This window comes from Myxine glutinosa, chromosome 3 (assembly GCF_964187855.1).
Source record: "Myxine glutinosa chromosome 3, kmMyxGlut1.1, whole genome shotgun sequence".
NCBI classification, from domain to species: Eukaryota; Metazoa; Chordata; class Myxini; order Myxiniformes; family Myxinidae; genus Myxine; species Myxine glutinosa.
In genome coordinates, this window is record NC_136263.1 from 182,939,341 (window position 1) to 182,946,632 (window position 7,292).

The following is a 7,292-nucleotide window of genomic DNA, read 5'->3' on the forward strand; positions in this document are numbered from 1 at the left end:
AGGTGCTGTATAATTTAATACCCTTCCCCTTAAGAAATTTCATGAATATTTTGTTATAGAACTCTGTTCCCTCATCAGTCCATAACTTCTTTGGTTTCCTTTTATCCCGATCAAATATTCGCTTAAAGGCTAACATTAAAGTATCACCCCTTTTATTTTTTAAAGGGACAACCCAGGCAAATCTACTCCTCAAATCAATAACGGTTAAAGCATACCTGTATCCCCTGTCATTATTCAATTCAATTAAATCAGCGGACCATATGTGGTCGGTGTATTTAGAATAAACCTTCCTTCTTTTAAACTTTGTGATTATAGGTTTGTGTAATTCTTCAGCCAAAAGCTCCTCAGTCTTGATGACATCATTAGAGCCTAATAGTTTTTTGAGGAATAACCAAGACCAAGTTTCAATTTAGCATTTATCAAATTTCTCACAATAAACCTATCAACTTTCTCTCTCAACGTTGGATTTTGTATCAAAGACAAATTATACAACATTTCGCTGTCGGCTTTATGTTTTTCAGTCAACGTAGTGGTATCCCCATAAGCAATATCATGCTTCATACACACTTCATCAACCCTATTTGTAGGTTTAGACCAAGGTTTAGGATTGTTAGCCTCATCTAATCTTTTATCCAAGTTTGTTCCTGGACCACAGAAAGAATACCCTGGAAGGTGTAATTCCCCTGGAATTCCAGTTGTTGAAAATTTACTTCCTGACAGAAACTTTTGTATGTCTCCTCCTCTTTTAGGAGAGATGAATTGGCACTTTTTAGAGCCACACACTTGACATATTCCTTTTTGACAAACTCTATTATTTTTAGCTTTAACATAAGAGATATTTTTAGATTTAGTTTTCTTTTTACATTTGAGACAATAACTCATATTTATTTATCAGAAAAATTCCGACAGAGTATCAAAACCTTTTTGGTTTTCAACATATACATTTCAATCTTGATTTTTAAAACATAAAGAATCCTAAGGAATGCCTTCACTCTCTCCTCCATTTATTTACAAATAAAACTAACTAAAGTCAATTACACCGACATCATCAACCACATAATCTTTTCCTTCTTCTTCTTCTTTATCCCCACTTTCTCATTTAAATCTCCTCCCTGAAACTGAAGACATTGACGTCGTTATTCTTGAAAATAATATTTTCATTAGACTTCTCATTTCTTTATTTTCCTCCTCAGTGCGTTGAGTTTGATTTATTTGCTGTAATACCTTCAATCTTTTATTAATCTCACTGATTTCCATCTTTTTATATTTTTCCTCCCTCTCTCTTTGCTCCCTCTCCTCCTTCTCTCTTTTCTCCCTTTCCTCCTTCTCTCTTTTCTCCCTTTCCTCCCTCTCCTCCTCCTTTTTCTCCCTTTCCTCCTTCTCCTTTTTCTCTCTTTTCTCCCTTTCCTCCCTCTCCTCCTCCTTTTTCTCCCTTTCCTCCTTCTCCTTTTTCTCTCTTTCCTCCTTCTCTTCTTTAACTCCTTCCTCATTTATCTTAGCAATTTTTGATATCAATATTTTCACAGCATTCATTCTTTCTTTATTTTCCTCTTCGGTGAGTTGAGATTTATCTTCTTGCTGTAATACATCCACTCTTTTTTGAATCGCTCTGATTTCCATCTCCCTCTCCCCCCTCTCTCTTTGTTCCCTCTCCTCCTTCTCTCTTTTCTCTCTTTTCTCCTTCTCTTCTTCAACTCCTTCCTCATCCCTTGCTACCCTTGAGTTTAAACCCCAAAGAATATTATACATATACTCATCTGGATTTTGAGATATTCTTGTATCTATAATTATTTTTCTCATAATAGGATACCAATAAGATTTGTTGACGATTTCTAAAAGAGTTTTATATTTCATAACTTTGAGAAGTTCATTTTTATTTAATATTTTAAACAAGTCTCTATTTGTGGGTTTAACAATATCAGTATAAGGCCAGTTTTTTATGACAAAATTCCCATGTATATGCTCCAAATCATAAGGTATGTAATACCGAGCACCCTTTTCTTGTAGGTATCCTTGAATACAAAAATTATAATTCTCTTGTAGTCTTCTTCCTGCCATTTATGTATCAGAAATATATGTGAGATTAATATTATGACAGGTAATACCACCCCATCTTCCCACTACCAAATCGGTTTGTATTCCTCGGCTTTCTATCCTTATCTCATTACCTTCCTTCTTTGTCATGCGAACCATCGCTATACTATCATATATTTTTATTTTCTTAAAATCACGTATTTGTTGTTTACTAATTGTACTTCCACATAAATCCTTATCTTCACCAAGTGGATAATATTCTTCTTTACGAGACTGATTTAAATCATGTAGGTCTTCTATGTTTATTGAAAAAGACCAATTATACCCTAAATCAGGCATATCATACCCCCATTTATTAATTCGCATATTAACTAAATGTCCTTCTTTATAAAATTTAATTGTAAGCAGGTAGTTAAATTCAATGAGGAAAGGTGTATGGTCAGTATAACCAGGTGTTGTGGTTGTAAATTTTACTTGTTTCACAAAACGTGCTGTTTTCTTTAAAGATATATATTGTGATAAATCACTGAATCTAATCAAGTCATTCGCATCTGTAGGGTTTGGATAATTGATTAATTTATAAGTATTCTTCATATTAATATTTTTACTTACACTATATTTTTGTCGTTCAGCCTGTGCCTTTGTATAATAATTTGATAAATCAATATCCTGAGAGGATTTTCCAAAGATAGAACCATCTTTTCCAACATAGGTCATTTATATTAGATAAAAAATGATATCATAAAAATTTTCATTATTGTTGAGTTGAAATAATACATACAGTGGTACCTCGGCTTACGAGTGCCCCAACGTACGAGTTTTTCGGGATACGAGCCGTCGCTCGGGCGGTTTGTTGCTTTGGGATACGAGCCGAGATCCGATGTACGAGCTCAAAAAATTTATTTTTTTGAATTTTCCGGTTGTGGCTTCCGGTTCCGGTCACGCGGTTTTCTTGCCGTGAAAGCATCTCTGCTTGGATATAAAACACGCAATCGTCGAAATACATGAGCGAGGAATCTCCTTGCTCCAGCCGGTGACGTCATCGGCGGGGATCCCCGCCTCCAGAGTGGCTGGTCACGTGACCGCCAAAGCGTGTCGCGCGTGCGGGTATAATGAGCTACACCTGTGGATCACGTGACCACGGAAGCACGCCTCGCTTGAGAGGCATGGCTTTCGGTTTGCGTTTTGCTTTATAAGGCGCGATAAATGGGCTTTTGAGTGTTAGCGGTTCATGGCGTTGACGGTTCATGGCGGTTCATGGCGGTTCATGGCGTTGACGGTCAAAAACCCATTACATCAATTTTACCAGGCACTGTACAGTAAGTACAGTGGACACCAAATGCACGGTGGAAGGCTAGAAGTAGAAGATCGTCCAAGACAAGTGAGAATAAGCCATACTTTGGAGGAGATGACGTCATTCGCTGGTCCGATAACCAAAGATGTGGTATAAAAAACCAGGTGAGCTAACAATGCAGCAATGAAGGAATTCGGCCAAGGCACCGGCACACAACGACCTACCTACATCGAAAGACTCAATGCCAATGGTGACAGAAGCCAAGACGGCCGGCTTAAACACCGCCGAAAGACCACGGTGTACCAACTTACGATGCAGAACATCTTGCACTTAATATGATGACAACAGGTGCCATCCTCTGACGTACCATTACAGGTACAGGTACAGTACACGTGAGCACAGAGCAAAAGTTCACTGAAACCGAGATTAAGAAAAAAGAAAAAACACCTCGTGGTCCGTGCTCGATATCCGAGTTTCAATCTTTTCAAACACATGATGCTCTCGGTCACGGTATCTCCTGCGAGCTGCTTCTCCTTCAACCACACAAACAACAACTTCTCCATATCTTCATGGATAGAGGTCCGGAGCTTTGAAATAATCGTAACGCCCTTGGCTGGCGTTATAGCCTTTATGGACTCCTTCTGCTTCAAAATCGTACATATCGTAGAAGGAGTACGATCGTACTGCCTCGCCAAGTCGACAACACGCACACCTCACCTGGCATGCTCTTCTCCTCTGCTTAATAAAACCAGTTTATTTCTTTACATTCTCTTGTATTATGTACAGTATATACGAGGTCGTGCTTGTTTATACATTATTTGTTATTTATAAAGTACATTTTTGTTATTTAAAAGCACCTAACAAAAAAAATTGGTGTTTTTTTTTTTAGGCTGGAACGGATTAATAGCATTTCAATGCATTTGAATGGGAAAATTTGCTTTGACTTACGAGCGATTTGGCTTACGAGCTCCGTCACGGAACGGATTAAACTCGTAAGCCGAGGTACCACTGTATAAACATAATTGGCCACAACATTTAGAATTAATTTCTTGAACTTGGAATGTTTGATAAACACCATTCTGTAAGAATTGTATTACTTCAACAGGTGGTGGCATACCATAACTATCAAAATAATATTTATCCTGACTATTATGAATACAAACCCAATGAGAACCATTCTGTGTGTCTAAATTCATAATAATATTCTTTGTATTCTTATTTATATGTATTAATTCATCTCTCATACAAATAACCACATTATCAATTTTTAGTGTTTTACAATACTTAGCTAGTTCTATATTTGACGTTGTATTCTTTCCAAATTGTTTAAACCATTTATCCATTTATTTATGAGAAAGATACAATCCATTACCCCGTTTAGTTAGTTTAACACCCGCTTGAGCGATAGAGGAAAGCATATCTCCAACCAACAATCTAGCTTTATCAGGTAGACTTTCAAGTTTTTGAGCAAAATCTACAATTACACCACTTCCACTAATTTGTTTCTCCAACTCCTTGTTATGTCTTTCCAATTCTTTTTGAGCTTTTAGTTGTGCCTTCCTTTCGTTAGCAGTTTTTACCGCTGCTGAAATACCACCAGTCAATGCTCCCGCCACACTTAAACCAGCAAATAAAGGAATTAGAAACGGGAGAAATCCTCCTCTTGACTCATCTATTGAATATTTCTTTAACATAGGTTTCGTCATTTTAATTTTAAGTGATCCAACATCATTTAGTGTTTTTACTTGTGTGTGTGTGAGTAAAACATCAATTCTTACAGCTCCTTTTCTTTGAATTGTATTAACATTAATAATACAAGGCTTTTGATTTTGAATACAAGATGTTAATTTATTAAGATTGATTTGATTAACATATACCCCAACCATTTATTTATGAGAAAAAACCTATGTGATATTAATCATAACACCATTATCTGTATTAATCTGTAATTCTGTTTCCTCCAAAAGCAAACAATATGCATTAACCTCTTCACTCTCCCCTCTTTCAATGTATAGAGAAGTATCCACTCGATTAGACTTTATAGTTTCCTTTTGAGAACTCAGGTCAATTGCGTAGATTGTATATAAACCTTTAAATGCAACCATATCCAAAATAGGATCATTATTACCATTACTTTCACACACTTTTTGGTAGGACTTGTAGGCTTCCGCATAATCATTTTTTTCCCAATCAATTTCCAATCTATCTCGCGGATAAAATGTGCCATCAAGAGAAACCCGAAGTTGTTTCACCTTAGCATTATCACTCAGCGCATTATTCTTATTAGTACCCTCCTCTCCATCTGGTTTTTTAAAAATGAGCCATAGGTATCGTGGCTTTCCTTCAAGAACACCCAAATTCCAAGTGTAGGTAGTGTGTTCCAGTTTAACGTGTTGACATCTTCTTTTAAGGTATGATACATTTAGCGGTTTCTTTGAGTTAAGTCTTCTATTTAACATCTCCTCCGTTTTAAGATTAGGAGTATATTCATTGATATACCAACACAAATCATTAATAACAAATTTATTATTGTCGCCAAAAGCATTTTCAGCCCCAAAAAGCAATCTATTTACATTATCATTCCTTTGTAGTTGAAATCTAATTTTAAGACCATACAAAACTTTATCATAATCACAAAATCCAAATATACCTTTAAGAGGTACTGCTACGGTAAAACTATTCTCAGCTTTTGCGTCATCATTATACATTGACTTCCTTTGACTATAACCAGGGTCTGTGTTTGTTCCCGTTGACATATCAGGAATAAAGCCTTCAACAGCTCCCTTACCCATTCTATCACCAAACGAATATAGTGTAAATTTCATCATTTCAGATGTAGCAGAGACATAATCAACCGCTTCAACCTCTTGTGTTCCAATATACAGGCGAACACTGTCAAACATTTTCCAGAAGAAATCATTTACGAGTGTAGCATTAGTATTATTCGCAGCCTTAGTGAATTTAAATTTACACAGCAAGAAACTATCAGCTATATTCAAGTAAGTTTGTTGATTATTTATTTCAAAACTTTTTGTTCCGTTTGAATTCCAGTCGGTTCCTGTAATAGCATTTACCTTAAAATAGTCTTCCTTTTTAGTAGAGTTTGAAATGATAATCGTATCATCCAAATCATAGATACTATCAATCGCTTCCATACTTGTATTTATATAGTATTAAAATTGTTGAAACCCTGACCCAAGTATTTTAATGATTTTTTGTCGTTCTTGTGAAGATAGTTGAGTTTTACCTTTTTTAATTTCTTTGATTGCTTGTAATTTATGGGACTCCTTTTGAGCATCTTTTATACTCTTTACAACACCTGCTACATTTCCCATGAGAGAAGCAGTTGAACCAATTAGGTCTTTATGTTTAAGAATGGTTGAACCAATACCCATTAGAGTATCAATTATCCCATCTCCTTTATTTCGAAATTGATGACCCACACCCCGTTGTCTCTTAGGTTTATAGTATCCTTTACCCACATACCTTGTATAGTCTGGTGAAAGGAACATGCCCTCCCCTGTAATTATTTTATATTTTCCCAACTCGTGTTTTCTTACAATAACCATTATTTATTTATTGAAAAACTTCACGTAGGTGAATTCTGATGGATATAATTTCATCATTAAAGGATATCATACGATTATCTTGGTCGGTTATCCTAAAATTTACTCTGTATATGGTTTTTCCTGACACAGGTAAATAGACAAGATTTTTTGGTTCCATATTAAATTTATAACCAATCGGGGTTGAGTATGCACTGAATGAAAATATTGTATTTGTTCTTATTCCATCGTTATAAGCACCATCAATCAAATCACAATGAATTAATACTGAATTTATACCGGAGGATATTTGGATAACATTATCACTGTAAAACGTCCCGTTATTTTCAATCTTTTTTGAAGAGAAACCCAATAGCTCTCTAAACGAATTTTCAATCGTGAAATCAACTTTATAATTA